This window comes from Balaenoptera physalus (assembly GCF_965194825.1).
Source record: "Balaenoptera physalus genome assembly, chromosome: 12".
NCBI lineage: Eukaryota > Metazoa > Chordata > Mammalia > Artiodactyla > Balaenopteridae > Balaenoptera > Balaenoptera physalus.
This window is the reverse complement of record NC_138897.1, coordinates 60919683-60938300: the sequence shown is the minus strand read 5'-3', so window position 1 is coordinate 60938300 and position 18618 is coordinate 60919683. Positions and strand designations below refer to the sequence as shown.

Genomic DNA, 18618 nt, shown 5'->3' with positions numbered 1-18618 from the left:
TGATATGACAGTTCACAAGTAATTTGACCTCCTGGGTAGCTTTTCATTAACTTTATCTCTGGCTCTGATCTTTCAGTAACAGACAATAAAAGGGTTGAAAGAGGCAGTGGCTCTGTACGTGGCAGAACCCTGGGACTTGCTGTGAGGGACGTGGTAAATGGAAAGAAGACAAAACCCTGTTGTACCCTTATTCTGGCCACAAGAGTGTACCCTATTCTGCTTACAAAAATCTAGCTGTGGAGAGAAATGGGGAAATAATTCCTTTAACAATAATTAGAACCAGAAAGGAAATAGCAGAGAGGGTGTAAGTAGAGATATTTCTGTTTACAAATCTCAGTGAAATCTTAGGAAAATGGTGAGGAAAAAAAGGTGAGAGAGTAGTTCTTGTATAGCTATGGGAAGGAAATAGTGAAAGGAGCATTTCTGGAAGTGATTGTGCTGTAGGGTGTGGGATAGCCAGCTGCAGAAAGTTGCCCCATCCTGACACTCCTGTAGGGCCTGGCTCAGCTCCAGCCCCATGTGCTCATCCCATTCAGTTCTGTGCACCCAGCTGCACATCCACCCCAGTGATCTGGGCTCCCTTGCTCTCTGATTCCCTGGCTCTAAATGTGGGCTGTCTGTTTGTGCTTCCCCATTTTACCACCCATGCAGTCCTCACTCCAATTGCTGTGCGAGTCTTTGCTGAGCAGGCTCCCTTGCTCTTAGAGATGCTGTCAGCATTGGAGAAGAGAAGATCCCTCTGCTAGTTCAGTAGTGCCACGGAACCCCAACCACAGGTTCTTTTTTTTTTTGTTTTGTTTTGTTTTCACACACACACTGTATTTTATTTTTACAAGAGATAAATAGACTGACACCAAGCATTGTACATGGATGACCACAACAAAAGCAACAATGATTGCAATTACCAAACATGAAACACACTCATACTATGTCATAATATTGACATTCAGTCCAGTAATCCTCCACTGTAACAGCTCCTTTACTTTGCAGTGAAAATTGATTTGTATATTCTTTGCCTCTGAGTCCTTGTGGGATTTTTTTTTTTAAATTCAGACAGAAAGTCACAAAAATTATACTCATCCTCATCAGTTCACTCAGTCCCATGTAATTAATTGTTTTTTTTTCATCTTGATCTTTTGTTAGCACTTTTATGAGTTCATCAGTTTTTCATCAGAGTTCTGAAAATGCTTATTCATTCAGTTCAGCAGTATAGTCAGTTACCAGAAACCTGTACTTGTCAGAGTCTTTTCCATGAATTTCTTGAAGATGAAACCCTTTTATAGGAACATATTTGCAAAATCATCAGAGTACACCCAGAACTGTCTGTAAATGACAAAAGACTTAAAAAATGACCACGGTAAAAGATTTGATGAAAGTTCATAATAATGCAGTTGACAAGAAAATTAGTTATTTCTGAGATATACATTTTAAAGTAATAACTAGTATTATTACTTATAACATTATACCAGAACATATAAGATTTTTAGAAATTTCATGTAATGTCTGAAACATTTATATTAACATATTTCCATACATATTTCCATACAAATACAAATATAAGATTTTTAGGAATTTCATGTAATGTCTGAAACATTTATATTAACATATTTCCATACAAATAACCCAATGAAAGTTTAGTATTAGTTGTTTTGTTTGTTTTTTTATACTGCAGGTTCTTATTAGGCATCAATTTTATACACATCAGTGTATACATGTCAGCACACCACCATCCCCACCTCACTGCAGTTTTCCCCCCTTGGTGTCCATATGTCCATTCTCTACATCTGTGTCTCAACTTCTGCCCTGAAAACTGGCTCATCTGTACCATTTTTCTAGGTTCCACATACATGCATTAATATATGATATTTGTTTTTCTCTTTCTGACTTACTTCACTCTGTATGACAGTCTCTAGATCCATCCACGTCTCAACAAATGACTCAATTTCGTTCCTTTTTATGGCTGAGTAATATTCCATTGTATATATGTACCACAACTTCTTTATCCATTCGTCTGTTGATGGGCATTTAGGTTGCTTCCATGACCTGGCTATTGTAAATAGTGCTGCATTGAACATTCGGGTGCATGTGTCTTTTTGAATTACGGTTTTCTCTGGGTATATGCCCAGTAGTGGGATTGCTGGGTCATATGGTAATTCTATTTTTAGTTTTTTAAGGAACCTCCATATTGTTCTCCATAGTGGCTGTATCAATTTACATTCCCACCAACAGTGCAAGAGGGTTCCCTTTTCTCCACACCCTCTCCAGCATTTGTTGTTTGTAGATTTTCTGATGATGCCCATTCTAACAGGAGTGAGGTGATACCTCATTGTAGTTTTTTTTTTTTTTTTTTTTTAACATCTTTATTGAAGTATAATTGCCTTACAATGGTGTGTTAGCTTCTGCTTTATAACAAAGTGAATCAGTTATACATATACAATATGTTCCCATTTCTCTTCCCTCTTGCATCTCCCTCCCTCCCACCCTCCCCATCCCATCCCTCTAGATGGTCACAAAGCACCGAGCTGATCTCCCTGTGCTATGCGGCTGCTTCCCACTAGTTATCTATTTTACATTTGGTAGTGTATATATGTCCATGACACTCTCTTACCCTGTCACATCTCACCCCACCCCCTCCCCATATCCTCAAGTCCATTCTCTAGTAGGTCTGTGTCTTTATTCCCGTCTTGCCACTAGGTTCTTCATGGCCTTTTTTTTTTTTTTTTTTTTTTTTTCCCCTTAGATTCCGTATATATGTGTTAGCATACTGTATTTGTTTTTCTCTTTCTGACTTACTTCACTCTGTATGACAGACTCTAACTCCATCCACCTCATTACAAATACCTCCATTTCATTTCTTTTTATGGCTGAGTAATATTCCATTGTATATATGTGCCACATCTTCTTTATCCATTCATCTGTCGATGGACATTTAGATTGCTTCCATGTCCTGGCTATTGTAAATAGAGCTGCAATGAACATTTTGGTACATGACTCTTTTTGACCTATGGTTTTCTCAGGGTATATGCCCAGTAGTGGGATTGCTGGGTCGTATGGTAGTTCTATTTGTAGTTTTTTAAGGAACCTCCATACTGTTCTCCATAGTGGCTGTATCAATTTACATTCCCACCAACAGTGCAAGAGTGTTCCCTTTCCTCCACACCCTCTCCAGCATTTATTGTTTCTAGATTTTTTGATGATGGCCATTCTGACCGGTGTGAGATGATATCTCATTGTAGTTTTGATTTGCATTTCTCTAATGATTAATGATGTTGAGCATTCTTTCATGTGTCTGTAGGCCATCTGTATATCTTCTTTGGAGAAATGTCTATTTAGGTCTTCGGCCCATTTTTGGATTGGGTTGTTCGTTTTTTTGTTATTGAGCTGCATGAGCTGCTTGTAAATCTTGGAGATTAATCCTTTGTCAGTTGCTTCATTTGCAAATATTTTCTCCCATTCTGATGGTTGTCTTTTGGTCTTGTTTATGGTTTCCTTTGCTGTGCAAAAGCTTTTAAGTTTCATTAGGTCCCATTTGTTTATTTGTGTTCTTATTTCCATTTCTCTGGGAGCTGGGTCAAAAAGAATCTTGCTGTGATGTATGTCATAGAGTGTTCTGCCTATGTTTTCCTCTAAGAGTTTGATAGTGTCTTCATTGTAGTTTTGATTTGCATTTCTCTAATAATTAGTGATGTTGAGCAGCTTTTCATGTGCTTCGTGGCCGTCTGTATGTCTTCTTTGGAGAAATGTCTATTTAGGTCTTCTGCCCATTTTTGGATTGGGGTGTTTGTTTCTTTGATATTGAGCTGAATGAGCTGTTTATATATTTTGGAGATTAATCCTTTGTCCGTTGATTCATTTGCAAATATCTTCTCCCATTCTGAGGGTTGTTTTTTCGTCTTGTTTATGGTTTCCTTTGCTGCAACCACAGGTTCTTGCTTCTCCTTCTTTTCTGGCTGAAGGAATGAATTTGTAGCTAGACTGATCAACCCCTCTTCTGCTCCCTAACTGCTTGAGGAGAATCAAATCAGAAAGCTGCTTATGAAAACTTCCTAGAGATGTAAAAATATGTATATTTTATAGTTTTAAGGACTATGCAGCTTAGGTGTATTTGCTCTGGGGATGAAAAGCAAATTCAATGTGAAGTGGGGTGACTCACTAGTTGCTTGTATACTTGGATGCTTCAGCCTGCCATGCCTTCTGGCTGGGATTTGACATATAAATTTCATTAGAAAATATTTCTTTGGGTTGTCAGAGGTTGGAAAGAGGAATGCTGAGACTGGAGGATCACAAAGACAGGATCTGAAGTGGGCAGTATGCTAAGAGGATGCTAAGGGAAAAGAGAAATGAGAAGGGTTTTTGGTGTTATATATAAGCACTGAATTTGCTTCTTGCAGAGAGCATAATGGTTGTGGTTTCTCTGATTTGTGGAGACTGGTTTGCAGAAGCAGGGGCTGGAGCCTCCTGGAAGGCATTCTTTTTTCCCTTGACTTCCAAACTCCTTGTCCTTCTCTTCTCCTTGCCTGAAACCTCAATTTCTTTGCCTCTCCTTGTTCTCTACTCCCTCCTTGCTGTCCCATGTCATTTTTGTAGTTGTCTCAACACTCCCACAGTTGCCAGACTACTTGTCTTTCTTTAGAAGGCCCCAGTGCAAAGAGTATAAAGCTTTCTTGGAGAGGGAAGGAGGAAAGGCAGGCTCTTAATGAAAAATAAGGACAACAGGCCTTGAAATTCTAGTGGAATTCATTGAACTTCTAGACATAATATTAGTGGAATGGTGTTTCTGTTTTGATTCTCAAACTAGTGTTAAATGTCAGGTCAGGACCCAAGCTTTCAGTATAATTCTTAACAGTTTCTCATCTCAAAATAAGGGAATAACATTGACTTCTCATGGTGGATGACAACAGTAACTCCTCTGGAGGAGGCTTTTCTTGGCACTTTGGTTAGAAAAGGCTCTTATATGATTACATCATTTGGTGATAGAAGCTAACAATTTCTGCCTCTTCCTTCCTTCCTTCCTTTCTTTCTCTTTCGTTCTCTATCAAGAGTCAATCATGTGGTCTTATCTCCCTTGCTAGTTGACTTGGAGGTGGGCAGATGACCCAGTCCTGGCCAGTGGAACCCAAAGGTCAATCTGCTCTGGAGCTTCTGGGAAAGGTTTCTATAACTCAAAAAGAAAACAACAACAAACAAGCAAAAACAGATACTCAGTATGGAATGTCCCTCTTCTTCACTGCATGTTGTCTGTCACCTGTGATGCTTAGAATTGCAGCCTCCTGGGACCATGAAGGCAGGCAATACTGATACATCAGAGTAGAAGAGTGAAAGAACTTAGGTTCTAGCGATCATCCTACCAGTGGGTTTTTTGTTATGTTTGTTGTTTGTTTTGTCATGCTTCTTATTGGTTAAGCTATTTTTCAGTATAGCTTGATCTGAGAAGTTGGTTTATCGTTTACTAATATAATTCTTTCAAATATATCTTGGACAAATATGAGGTAAGTCTATAGACATAGAATGAAATACGAGCAGCTACAAAGAAGAAATACAGGGAGGGAGTTAAGAACATAGGCTCTGCAACCAGTTGCCTCAGTGTGCCTCTCTCTTCCATCTCTTAGTACCTTAGTACCTTAGGCTGAAGCTGGGGAAATTATTTAGCCTTTCTGTCTCTCAGTTGCCTGGTATGTAAAATGGGGATAATAATGGTACTTGCCTAGGGCTAAATGATTAATGGAGGCAAAGTGCTGAGCACAATCGCTGGCACAGGTTACATACCTGATAAATATTAGCTATTGTAGTTGTTGTATTTGAAATATCAACAAGAGTTCCAGAGAAGGTTTAAAAATTGTCAGATTTTGGTGAAAAAAAGTTTCTCAAAGATAAAAAATGTTATGACTGTACATGATTTTCACTGCTAAATTACAAAAATAAAAAAAATGATCTGATAATAAAGATGCATAGAATGTAGAATATTTTCAAAAACGAATATATAGAATGTTTTGTTTTCACAGAAAATTTTAAGGTGATATAAAAAAGTCAAAGAGACATAATAGCACTATGCTGCACTAAATTGAATATTATCATACAGAAAAGAGTGAATTGTGATTTAACAGCTAATCTGAGAATGGTAGGAAATAGAAGAAAGTTTTAGGGACGGATTACCCAACATTTGTGTTTACCCCAAAGGTAATGCTTCCTTCAAGTAGCAATGGATGGTTGGGATTTAACTATTGACTAATATAAATTTGGGCTTTATCTGTGAATCCTGATTACTCATATCAAATCATTAGGGATAGTTGGGAGTTAGTTGCATTGCAGGATGGAATAACATGACGACTGGTTTAGATTGTTTTCAAGTGAAACAGAGTGTCACATCCATCCCCAAGCGGAATACTTATTACCTCTTCAAACACACCATGAAATATTTACTCCCAATACATGTTTGTGTTGACCTTATGATGTGGAAGTGTTCAGTTGTAAAGTGTTTTGCTGGAAATAAATAGTGTGTGAGATCAGTTGACTTAAGAATGTGAAACTGACTTTTAGCTGTAGCTGCTTATCAGAAAATCTTGGTAGTATCCTAGCATTCCCTGTGGAATTCTGTAATAGTTTAAGTGTCATGCAAAACATTTTGCCATTTATCATTATAATGTAATAGAGAGGTACCTTATGGGGATGAGGCTAGAAAAGGCTTTTTTATGATTACATCATATGGTGATAAATGCTAACAATTTGCGCTTATTATGAGAACAGTTTTCTGAAGAGAATTCTTGATAAATTTTGCAATTGCTCTTCCCTAGATGTATATAGATATAACATATTATATCATAAATATAGATAACAAAGTTAGAAATAGGCAAGAAGAATTTAGAATTTGTCTGGATAGAACAGATAAGAATTTGTGCATGCTTGCTCCGGTCTCGTTTTGATTAAAGGATGACTGGGAAGAATGGGAAAAAAGAACAATTCTAAGAAAATATTTACTGGAATTACAATCCATGCCTTTGTAATCCATGACTTCTGCAATAAATTATTGAAGGGCACATAAGCAGAGGTCAGAAAGAATATTCCTTAGATATTTGAGTTGGAACAATACGTGGACTGAGAATTATTCGATATCCAGAGATCAGTATATCTGTATTCTTAAAGCTCAGATCACGAGATAAGTAAGAGACCTTGTACTGCCCCTAGGAGTTTATTTTGGAGCTGCTGAGCTGAGGACATGTGTGCTTCAGAAATGAAGGTGTCTTTCTGTCTCCAGTAACTTTAGGGCTAATGTTACCAGGCTATGAAGAGTTCAAAGGCTCTGCTAGTACCCACCTGTTACTATATATCTGGAGGAAGGTAAAGTGTCCCTGTATTTTACTTGACTGGCTAATAAGTCAATGTCAGTCAACCAAAATTTCATGAATGTTTACTATAGACTTAGCATTGTGAAATATACTATGAGATGTCAGGAAAGCGTAATCCATGGCTCCTACTCACTAAATGCTATAATCAGGATTTATAACCAGGTCTACCTGACTCTAAATCCTATATATTTTAGTATGCTATACCATTGGCTAGGCATTTCTTTTACATTATTTTATTTAATATTTACAGTAAGCTTGCAAAGAAATTATTATTATTTATAATTTATGCAAGAAACCTCAGCCATTACAGCAGAAGGAACCCAGTTAGGGATATAAGAAATGGAAAAGCATTTTTCAAAATCAAAGGAACTAAGCCAATTGCACCCTATATACAGGCTCTTGCTTATGCAGCTGCGAAAGCATTATCATTCTCATTTTATATGAGGAAACAGAGGTCCAGAAGAGGTAAATAAACTTCCTAAGTTTTTATTGTTGGAGCAGTATATGCAGAGCTCATATATAAATCCAAGCCTGTTGAGTTTCCCCTATCTCATGCTGCCTTCCTTGAGACTGGGGATTTCAGCCTGGCCATGACAGACAGGATTTTTATGGACAGACAGGAAGAGTATATGTAGGAATGAAAACCACCCATCTCTTAAGGTGATTAGAGAGATGCCCATGTGACTCTAAACAAGGCCAACCCTCCTTGGAGGACTTTGCTTATAATAGGTACTTAATACCCATTAGTTGAATGAGTGAAGATCTGAAAATTTTGATCCAGATTCTTAAACATGCCCTTAAGGGACTTTTTCATGAACCAAAACATTTGTCTTCAAAGGATGTTCAACACACTATATTAGCCCAGTTTTCTTTTGACAAATGCTTGGTGATCACTAATTTTAAAACTACGGAGATGAAGAAGACAATCTGAATTGGAACCCACCCTAGAACATTCAATGCATATGGGAATAGGTGCCCTTATCCCATCTGCTTCTGGAGGATGTAGAAGCCACAGGCCAACAGTAAGCGTTTTCATATTACCATTTATCAGGGCTCAGTGGCGCTCACCAGATGGGCTTTTATGAGCCAGTAGAGTTGTTTCTCTTTCTACGGTAGCTTACCTACATCCTTTTTATTAAATTGTAATTCGACTCTGAAGTACCAGAAAATGAACTGCTTGGTGTAATCATTAATTTGAAAAGTTTAAATATCACCCATTTTGTGCATGTTGTATTTCAAGATTTAAAAAAAGTTCATTTAAAGGGTGAAAAAAAGTAGCGACAGCAGTCTTTTCCAAGAAACATCAGGGTTTCCATCGTTAATTAGTTAATATAGTACTTGTAAAGTGCTTAGAAGATGAAAAGCACCATGTAATTAAGTGTCGCCTTTCTTATCAGTACCAGTAGACTTTAATCACATTATAAGGTCATAGCCTATCTATTTTGCTCCACTGGAGAGTTTTTTTTTTTTTTTTTTCCTTTCTTATATTGTAGGTATTTCTTTAGAAGAAAATAAGGAAAGAAATTATTCTCCCTGGGTTTCTGTCAATGTTTTCTGCCCTTAAACCAATAGAGACTTCTGTGCTTTTTGTGGGATTTGTAATCCAGTCATGGATTCATAATGCCTGGGGTGTGGGGCTGGGGGACTGGAGGGGGTCTGGAGTGGCAATGAAATGTAAAACCTCTCTAATCCTGACCTCCATCCTCTTTTGAGTATTCAACTTCTTGCAGCCTATGGGACAGCTGTCCTCAGATGTTTACTGACCCCCTAAAAACAAAACATGATTTGAACCAAGCTTTCCACTCAGACTATTACCCCTAACTTTATTCTGATTTAAGCACTGCCATCCTTCTTTACTCTCAGGATTGTAAATTTGTAGTTACCATTTATCACTCTTCTCTTCAATCTTAGTTGTCTAGGCAGTTATTAAGTCCCAGACTTATTGGATTTGTCTCCTCTTTACCAAGACCCCAGTGACAGCTTTGGTTTAGGTCTTCTGGCCACTTGTCACTTTTCTGCTTCCCGTTGTTTATAATATAAGCACATTCTTAGATTTTGAAAGGGTCCTTGAGCATCCCAGATGAAAGTTCTTTTCCCTTTAATTGTCTTTGATTGGAATTACTATTCAGTAGTTTTTTTAAGAAGGATTGAGTTCATGTGCTTTCATTTAAGTAATGTTTTATTTGCTCTTTTTTTCCTGAGCTCATTAAATATACTTTAAAATCTCCTTTTGAACAAAAAACCAGAATGTTTCACAAATTTGTCATCCTTTCTCAAGGCCCATGCTCATACAACCTCAATCTTTAAAATTATAGGACATGTACTGTAGCCTATAGGCTATATGATATTACTATCATTTAGCTTATCGGCAATAGCCTTGCTTTGAGTAACGCTGTTGTAAAGCTATGGGGCAAAGCCTGGACATTTTCCCGTTTATAAATTTTACATTTTATTTTATTTTTTAAAATTTATTTATTTATTTATTTTATGTTGGCTGCATCAGGTCTTCGTTGTTGCGCGCGGGCTTTCTCTACTTGTGGCAAGCGGGGGCTACTCTTCGTTGTGATTTGAGGGCTTCTCATTGTGGTGCCTTCTTTTGTTGTGGAGCACAGGCTCTAGGTGCACGGGCTTCAGTAGTTGTGGCAAGTGGGCTCAGTAGTTGTGGCTCGCGGGCTCTAGAGTGCAGGTTCAGTAGTTGAGGCGACGGGCTTAGTTGCTCTGCAGCATGTGGGATCTTCCCAGACCAGGGCTTGAAGCCATGTCCCCTGCATTGGCAGGCGGATTCTTAACCACTGCGCCACCAGGGAAGTCCCTTACATTTTAAAAGTTTTTTTTTTTAACATCTTTACCAGAGTATAATTGCTTTACAGTGGTGTGTTAGTTTCTGCTTTATAACATAGTGAATCAGCTATACATTTACATATATCCCCATATCTCCGCCCTCTTGCGTCTCCCTCCCACCCTCCCTATCCCACCCCTCTAGGTGGTCACAAAGCACAGAGCTGATCTCCCAGTGCTATGCGGCTGCTTCCCACTAGCTATCTATTTTACACTTGGTAGTATATATAAGTCCGTGCCACTCTCTCACTTCGTCCCAGGTTACCCTTCCCCCTCCCCCGTCCTCAAGTGCAATTTCTACGTCTGCATCTTTATTCCTGTCCTGCCCCTACGTTCTTCATAACCATTTTTTCTCTTAGATTCTGTATATATATGTGTTAGCATATGGTATTTGTTTTTCTCTTTTTGATTTACTTCACTCTGTATGACAGACTCTAGGTCCATCCACCTCACTGCAAATAACTCAATTTTGTTTCTTTTTATGGCTGAGTAATATTCCATTGTATATATGTGCCACATCTTCTTTATCCATTCATCTGTCAATGGACACTTAGGTTACTTCCATGTCCTGGCTATTGTAAATGGAGCTGCAATGAACATTGTGGTGCATGTCTCTTTTTGAATTATGGTTTTCTCAAGGTATATGCCCAGTAGTGGGATTGGTGGGTCGTATGGTAGTTCTATTTTTAGTATTTAAGGACCCTCCATACTGTTCTCCATAGTGGCTGTATCAATTTACATTCCCATCAACAGTGCAAGAGAGTTCCCTTTTCTCCACACCCTCTCCAGCATTTATTGTTTGTAGATTTTTTGATGATGGCCATTCTGACTGGTGTGAGGTGATACCTCATTGTAGTTTTGATTTGCGTTTTGCTAATGATTAATGATGTTGAGCATTCTTTCATGTGTTTGTTGACAATCTGTATATCTTCTTTGGAGAAATGTCTATTTAGGTCTTCTGCCCATTTTGGGATTGGTTTGTTTGTTTTTTTTGATATTGAGCTGCATGAGCTGCTTGTAAATTTTGGAGATTAATCCTCTGTCAGTTACTTCATTTGCAAATATTTTCTCCCATTCTGAGGGTTGTCTTTTCGTCTTCTTTGTGGTTTCCTTTGCTGTGCAAAAGCTTTTAAGTTTCATTAGGTCCCATTTGTTTATTTTTGTTTTTATTTCCATTTCTCTAGGAGGTGGGTCAAAACGGATCTTGCTGTGATTTATGTCATAGAGTGTTCTGCCTATGTTTTCCTCTAAGAGCTTTATAGTGTCTGGCCTTACATTTAGGTCTTTAATCCATTTTGAGTTTATTTTTGTGTATGGTGTCAGGGAGTATTCTAATTTCATACTTTTGCATGTACCTGTCCAGTTTTCCCAGCACCACTTATTGAAGAGGCTGTCTTTTCTCCACTGTATATTCTTGCCTCCTTTATCAAAGATAAGCTGACGATATGTGCATGGGTTTATCTCTGGGCTTTCTATCCTGTTCCATTGATCTATATTTCTGTTTTTGTGCCAGTACCATACTGTCTTGATGACTGTAGCTTTGCAGTATAATGTGAAGTCAGAGAGCCTGATTCCTCCAGCTCCATTTTTTGTTCTCAAGATTGCTTTGGCTATTCGGGGTCTTTTGTGTTTCCATACAAATTGTGAAAGTTTTTGTTCTAGTTCTGTGAAAAATGCCAGTGGTAGTTTGATAGGGATTGCATTGAATCTGTAGATTGCTTTGGGTAGTAGAGTCATTTTCACAATGTTGATTCTTCCAATCCAAGAACATGGTATATCTCTCCATCTATTTGTATCATCTTTAATTTCTTTCATCAGTGTCTTATAATTTTCTGCATACAGGTCTTTTGTCTCCTTAGGTAGGTTTATTCCTAGATATTTTATTCTTTTTGTTGCAGTGGTAAATGGGGGTGTTTCCTTAATTTCTGCTTCAGATTTTACATCATTAGTGTAGAGGAATGCAAGAGATTTCTGGGCATTAATTTTGTGTCCTGCTACTTTACCAAATTCATTTATTAGGTCTAGTAGTTTTCTGGTTTCATTTTTAGGATTCTCTATGTATAGTATCATGTCATCTGCAAACAGCGACAGCTTTATTCTTCTTTTCTGATTTGGATTTCTTTTATTTCTTTTTCTCCTCTGATTGCTGTGGCTAGAAATTCCCAAACTGTGTTGAATAGTAGTGGTGAGAGTGGGCAACCTTGTCATGTTCCTGATCTTAGTGGAAATGGTTTCAGTTTTTCACCATTGAGAACGTTGATGGTTGTGTGTTTGGCATATATGGCCTTTATTATGTTGAGGAAAGTTCCCTCTATGCCTACTTTCTGCAGGGTTTTTATCATAAATGGGTGTTGAATTTTGTCCAAAGCTTTTTCTGCATCTATTGAGATGATCATATGGTTTTTATCCTTCAATTTGTTAATATGGTGTATCACATTGATTGATTTGCATATATTGAAGAATACTTGCACTCCTGGGATAAACCCCACTTGATCATGGTGTATGATCCTTTTAATGTGCTGTTGGATTCTGTTTGCTAGTATTTTGTTGAGGATTTTTGCATCTGTGTTCATCAGTGATATTGGCCTGTAGTTTTCTTCTTTTGCAACATGTTTGTCTGGTTTTGGTATCAGGGTGATGGTGGCCTCATAGAATGAGTTTGGGAGTGTTCCTCCCTCTGTTATATTTTGAAAAAGTTTGAGAAAGATAGTGTTAGCTCTTCTCTAAATGTTTGATAGAATTCGCCTGTGAAGCCATCTGGTCCTGGGCTTTTGTTTGTTTGAAGATTTTAAATCACAGCCTCAATTTCAGTGCTTGTGATTGGTCTGTTCATATTTTCTATTTCTTCCTAGTTTAGTCTTGGGAGGTTGTGCTTTTCTAAAAATTTGTCCATTTCTTCCAGGTTGTCCATTTTATTGTCATAGAGTTGCTTGTAGTAATCTCTAATGATCCTTTGTATTTCTGCAGTGTCAGTGGTTACTTCTCCTTTTTCATTTCTAATTCTGTTGATTTGAGTCTTCCCCCTTTTTTTCTTGGTGAGTCTGGCTAATGGTTTATCAATTTTGTTTATCTTCTCAAAAAACCAGCTTTTAGTTTTATTGATCTTTGCTATTGTTTCCTTCATTTTTTTCATTTATTTCTGATCTGATCTTTATTATTTCTTTTCTTCTGCTTATTTGGGATCTTTTTGTTCTTCTTTCTCTAATTGCTTTAGGTGTATGTTTAGATTGTTTATTTGAGAGTTTTCTTGCTTCTTTAGGTAGGATTGTATTGCTATAAACTTACCTTTCAGAACTGCTTTTGTTGCATCCCATAGGTTTTGGGTAGTCGTGTTTTCATTGTGATTTTTTTCTAGGTAGTTTTTGATTTACTCTTTGATTTCTACAGTGATCTCTTGGTTATTTAGTAGCATATTGTTTAGCCTCCATGTGTTTTTGTTTTTTATAGTTTTTTTTCCCTGTAATTGATATCTAGTCTCATAGCATTGTGGTTGGAAATGATACTGGATACGAGTTCAATTTTCTTAAATTTACCAAGGCTTGATTTGTGACCCAAGATAGGATCTATCCTGGAGAATGTTCCATGAGCACTTGAGAAGAAAGTGTATTCTGTTGTTTTTGGATGGAATGTCCTATAAATATCAATTAAGTCCGTCTTGTTTAATGTATCATTGAAAGCTCTGTTTCCTTATTGATATTCATTTTGGATGATCTGTCCATTGGTGAAAGTGGGGTATTAAAGTCCCGTATTATTTTTGTGTTACTGTCAATTTCCCCTTTTATGGCTGTTAGCATTTGCCTTATGTATTGAGGTGCTCCTATGTTGGGTGCATAAATATTTACAATTGTTATATCTTCTTCTTGGATTGATAGCTTGATCATTATGCAGTGTCTTTCTTTGTCTCTTTTGATAGTCTTTATTTTAAAGTCTATTTTGTCTGATATGAGAATTGCTGCTCCAGCTTTCTTTTGATTTCCATTTGCATGGAATACCTTTTTCCATCCCTTCCCTTTCAGTCTGTATGTCTCCCTAGGTCTGAAGTGCGTCTCTTGTAGACAGCATATATATGGGTCCTGTTTTTGTATCCATTCAGCCAGTCTATATCTTTTGGTTGGAGCATTTAATCCATTTACAATTAAGGTACTTATCGATATGTATGTTCCTATTACCATTTTCTTATTTGTTTTGGGTTTGTTATTTTAGGTCTTTTCCTTCTCTTGTGTTTCCTGCCTAGAGAATTTCCTTTAGCATTTGTCTTAAAGCTGGTTTGGTGGTGCTGAATTCTCTTACCTTTTGCTTGTCTGTAAAGGTGTTAATTTCTCTGTCAAATCTGAATGAGATCCTTGCTGGGTAGAGTAATCTTGGTTGTAGGTTTTTCCTTTCATCACTTTAAATATGTCCTGCCACTCCCTTCTGGCTTGCAGAGTTTCTGCTGAAAGATCAGCTGTTAACCTTATGGGGATTCCCTTGTGTGTTATTTGTTGCTTTTCCCTTGCTGCTTTTAATATGTTTTCTTTATATTTAATTTTTGATAGTTTGATTAATATGTGTCTTGGCGTGTTTCTCCTTGGATTTGTCCTGTATGGGTCTCTCTGTGCTTCCTGGATTTGATTAACTATTTCCTTTCCCATATTAGGGAAGTTTTCAACTATGATCTCTTCAAATATTTTCTCAGTCTCTTTCTTTTTCTCTTCTCCTTCTGGGACGCCTATAATTCGAATGTTGGTGCATTTAATGTTGTCCCAGATGTCTCTGAGACTGTCCTCAATGCTTTTCATACTTTTTTGTTTATTCTGCTCTGCAGTAGTTATTCCACTATTTTATCTTCCAGGTCACTTATCCGTTCTTCTGCCTCAGTTATTCTGCTATTGATTCCTTCTAGAGAATTTTAAATTTCATTTATTGTGTTGTTCATCACTGTTTGTTTGCTCCTTAGTTCTTCTAGGTCCTTGTTAAACTTCTCTTGTATTTTCTCCATTCTGTTTCCAAGATTTAGGATCATCTTTACTATCATTACTCTGACTTCTCTTTCATGTATACTGCCTATTTCCTCTTTTTTTGTTGGGTATAGTGGGTTTTTACTTTGCTCCTTCATCTGCTTTGCGTTTCTCTGTTGTCTCATTTTGCTTATCTTACTGTGTTTGGGGTCTCCTTTTCACAGGCTGCAAGTTCGTAGTTCCCGTTGTTTTTGGTATCTGTCCCCAGTGGCTAAGGTTGGTTCAGTGGGTTGTGTAGGCTTCCTGGTGGAGGGAACTAGTGCCTGAGTTCTGGTGGATGAGGCTGGATCTTGTCTTTCTGGTGGGCAGGACCATGTCTGGTGGTGTGTTTTGGGGTGTCTGTGACCTTATTATGATTTTAGGAAGCCTCTGTGCTAATGGGTGGGGTTGTGTTCCTGTCTTGCTAGTTGTTTGGCATAGGGTGTGCAGCACTGTAGCTTGCTGGTCGTTGAGTGGAGGTTGGTCTTAGCGTTGAGATGGTGATCTCTGGGAGAACTTTCACCGTTTGATATTACGTGGAGCCAGGAGGTCTCTTGTGTACCAGTGTCCTGAACTCAGCTCTCCTACCTCAGAGGCACAGGCCTGACACCCGGCCGGACTGCCAAGACCCTGTCAGCCACATGGCTGAGAAAAAAAGGGAGAAAAAAAGAAAGAAAGAAAGAAAAAAAATTATTAAAATAAAAAATAATTTTTAAAAACAAAAAAAAGTAATTAAAAAAAGAAAAAAAAAAAGAATGAAAGAAAGAAGAGAGCTGCCAAACCAAAAAACAAATCCACCAATGATAGCAAGCACTAAAAAGTATACTTAAAAAAAACAAAAAAACAAAAAAACTGACAGACAGAACCCTAGGACAGATGGTAAAATTGCCCATTTGTGACAAAATCACACAAAGAAGCATACAGATACAGACTCACAAAAAGAGAAAAAGGGAAAAAATATATATATCGTTGCTCCCAAAGTCCACCACCTGAATTTTCGAATGATTTGTTGTCTCTTCAGGTATTCCACAGATGCAGGGTACATCAAGTTGATTGTGGAGATTTAATCCTCTGCTCCTGAGGCTGCTGGGAGAGATTTCCCTTTCTGTTTTTTGTTTGCACAGCTCCTGGGGTTCAGGTTTGGATTTTGCCCCTCCTCTCCCTGTAGGTCTCCTGAGGGCCACTGTTCCCTGCTGAGACAGGATGGGGTTAAAGGAGCAGCTGATTCGGGGACTCTGGCTCACTCAGGCCGGGGGGAGGGAGGGGTACGGAATGCTGGGTGAGCCTGTGGTGGCAGAGGCCGGCATGACGTTGCAACAGCCTGAGGTGCGCCTTGTGTTCTCCCAGGTAAGTTGTCCCTGGATCATGGGACCCTGGCAGTGGCGGGCTGCACAGGCTCCCGGGAGGGGAGGTGTGGATAGTGACCTGTGGTTGCACACAGGCTTCTTGGTGGCTGCAGTAGCAGCCTTAGCGTTTCATGCCCGTATCTGGTGCCCACGCTGATAGGCACGGCTCGCTCCCGTCTCTGGAGCTCATTTAGGCAGTGCTCTGAATCCCCTCTCCTTGGGCACCCTGAAACAATGGTTTCTTGCCTCTTAGGCAGGTCCAGAGGTTTCCCTGGACTCCCTCCAGGCTAGCTGTGGCACACTAACCCCCTTCAGACTGTATTCACGCAGCCAACCCCAGTCTTCTCCCTGGGGTCTGACCTCCGATGCCCGAGCCTCAACTCCCAGCCCCCACTCGCCCCGGCAGCTGAGCAGAGAAGCCTCTCGGGCTGGTGAGAGCTGGTCGGCACTGATCCTCTGTGTGGAAATCTCTCTGCTTTGCCCTCTGCACCCCTGTTGCTGCACTCTCCTCTGTGGCTCCGAAGCTTCCCCCCCAACCCCGCCACCCCCTGTGTCTGCCCACGAAGGGGCTTCCTATTGTGTGGAAACTTTTCCTTCTTCACAGCTCCTTCCCAGTAGTGCAGGTCCCTTCCCTATTCTTTTGTCTCTGTTTTTTCTTTTTGCTTTTGCCCTACCCAGGTACATGGGGAGTTTCTTGCCTTTTGGGAAGTCTGAGGTCTTCTGCCAGCGTTTGGTAGGTGTTCTGTAGGAGTTGTTCCACATGTAGGTGTATTTCTGATGTATTTGTGGGGAGGAAGGTGATCTCCACGTCTTACTCCTCTGCCATCTTGAAGGTCTCCCCCATTTTAAAAGGTTTTATTGTGCTTTATCATATACACATATAACAGACACTTAAGTGTTGGAATTTCGTTAGAGATCCTCTAGTCAACCTTGAACTCCATGAATTTTTTTGTCTTCTTACAATACCATTGAAAAATTTCCAACTCCTGCTTGAACTCTTCCACTGACATGGTGCTCGCTATTTTAGCTGAAGTTCTTTTGATCGTTAAAAATTCTTATATTGAAAAGAAATCTCTGTCATTGTCATTCCTGCTCATTAGCTGGTATAATGAAAGTATGCCTATCTCCTCTTCCTTGAGATTCTTTCAACAATTTGAAGAATATGTCTAACCTAATTCTCCACTCACACTTTCCTCCTTTGTTATCTCTATTTTGAAGAAAGGTCTTCTGGGAAAATTTACCTGTAATCTTCCCTTCTTTTTAATTAACCCGATACCTTTTTAAGTTACTTTACTTCCTTTTTGAGAATTCTGTGCAAATATAGTTTATGAGTATGGATTGTTTTGTGAGTAAAATTATAAAGTAGCAGGTCATTTGTGTTAAGAATATACATGATGTCTGTATAGTATAAATTCATATCTACTAAGAGGATGACATCAATGCTTGTTAAATAAAAATATCAGACACATATCGAGGACTGATCTTGTGTTCCCAAAACACAAAAAAAATCTATGAGACCACATAAAAACTGTCCATTTAGGCAGGGAGCGTACAGTACAAGACATTGGGAATAGAGGTTCCCTCCACTGGGTGAGGGAAAGACAGCATAGGCTGATTACTCCATTAACGTAGGAGATAAAATCCTCTAAAAAGCCATTCCAGGATGGAGAAGCTTTGAAGATGGTTTTCATCTCCAATTTCTGTGGACATGTCTGACCTTTAATATTATTAAGTAAGTTAAGAACTAGAGGAAACATCAGTGCCCTTTCTCTCCCTCTTCTCCATTTCTTTCTCTTTTTTTTTTCAGAATAAATAGAAGATGGAGGAGAGACAGACTGCTGTTGTTGGTTTCTCAGCAGGACTGGGGAAAAACTCTCAGTGGCAGAGTAAGTGATAAAAAACCTTAGAACTTTTTTTGAAATGTAAATCTAAATATGCTTAGTGGTCAGTATTCCTCTTAATGACCTAGTGATAATTATCCAGAATGAAACCCAAACTATAGCACCATGAGCACACAGTATTTTCAAATTCTTGATCTGGACCGCTTCTTTGACTAATGCATCTCATTTTCATCATCCTATTTAGGCTGCTTTATACTGTTGGCTCATATTGATT

At 38.6% G+C, this 18618-nt stretch overlaps 1 protein-coding gene across 3 annotated transcripts in view; it reads left to right on the top strand.

Annotated features, from left to right (window-relative positions):
• Positions 1–18618, top strand: part of METTL4 (methyltransferase 4, N6-adenosine) — a 393372-nt gene that overhangs the window by 127256 nt on the left and 247498 nt on the right. For all 3 annotated transcript variants that reach the window (XR_014252087.1, XR_014252088.1, XR_014252089.1), the window contains exon 9: positions 18311–18389. The gene's annotated coding sequence lies outside the window, so the exon portion shown is untranslated. The remainder of the gene's footprint in view (positions 1–18310; positions 18390–18618) is intronic.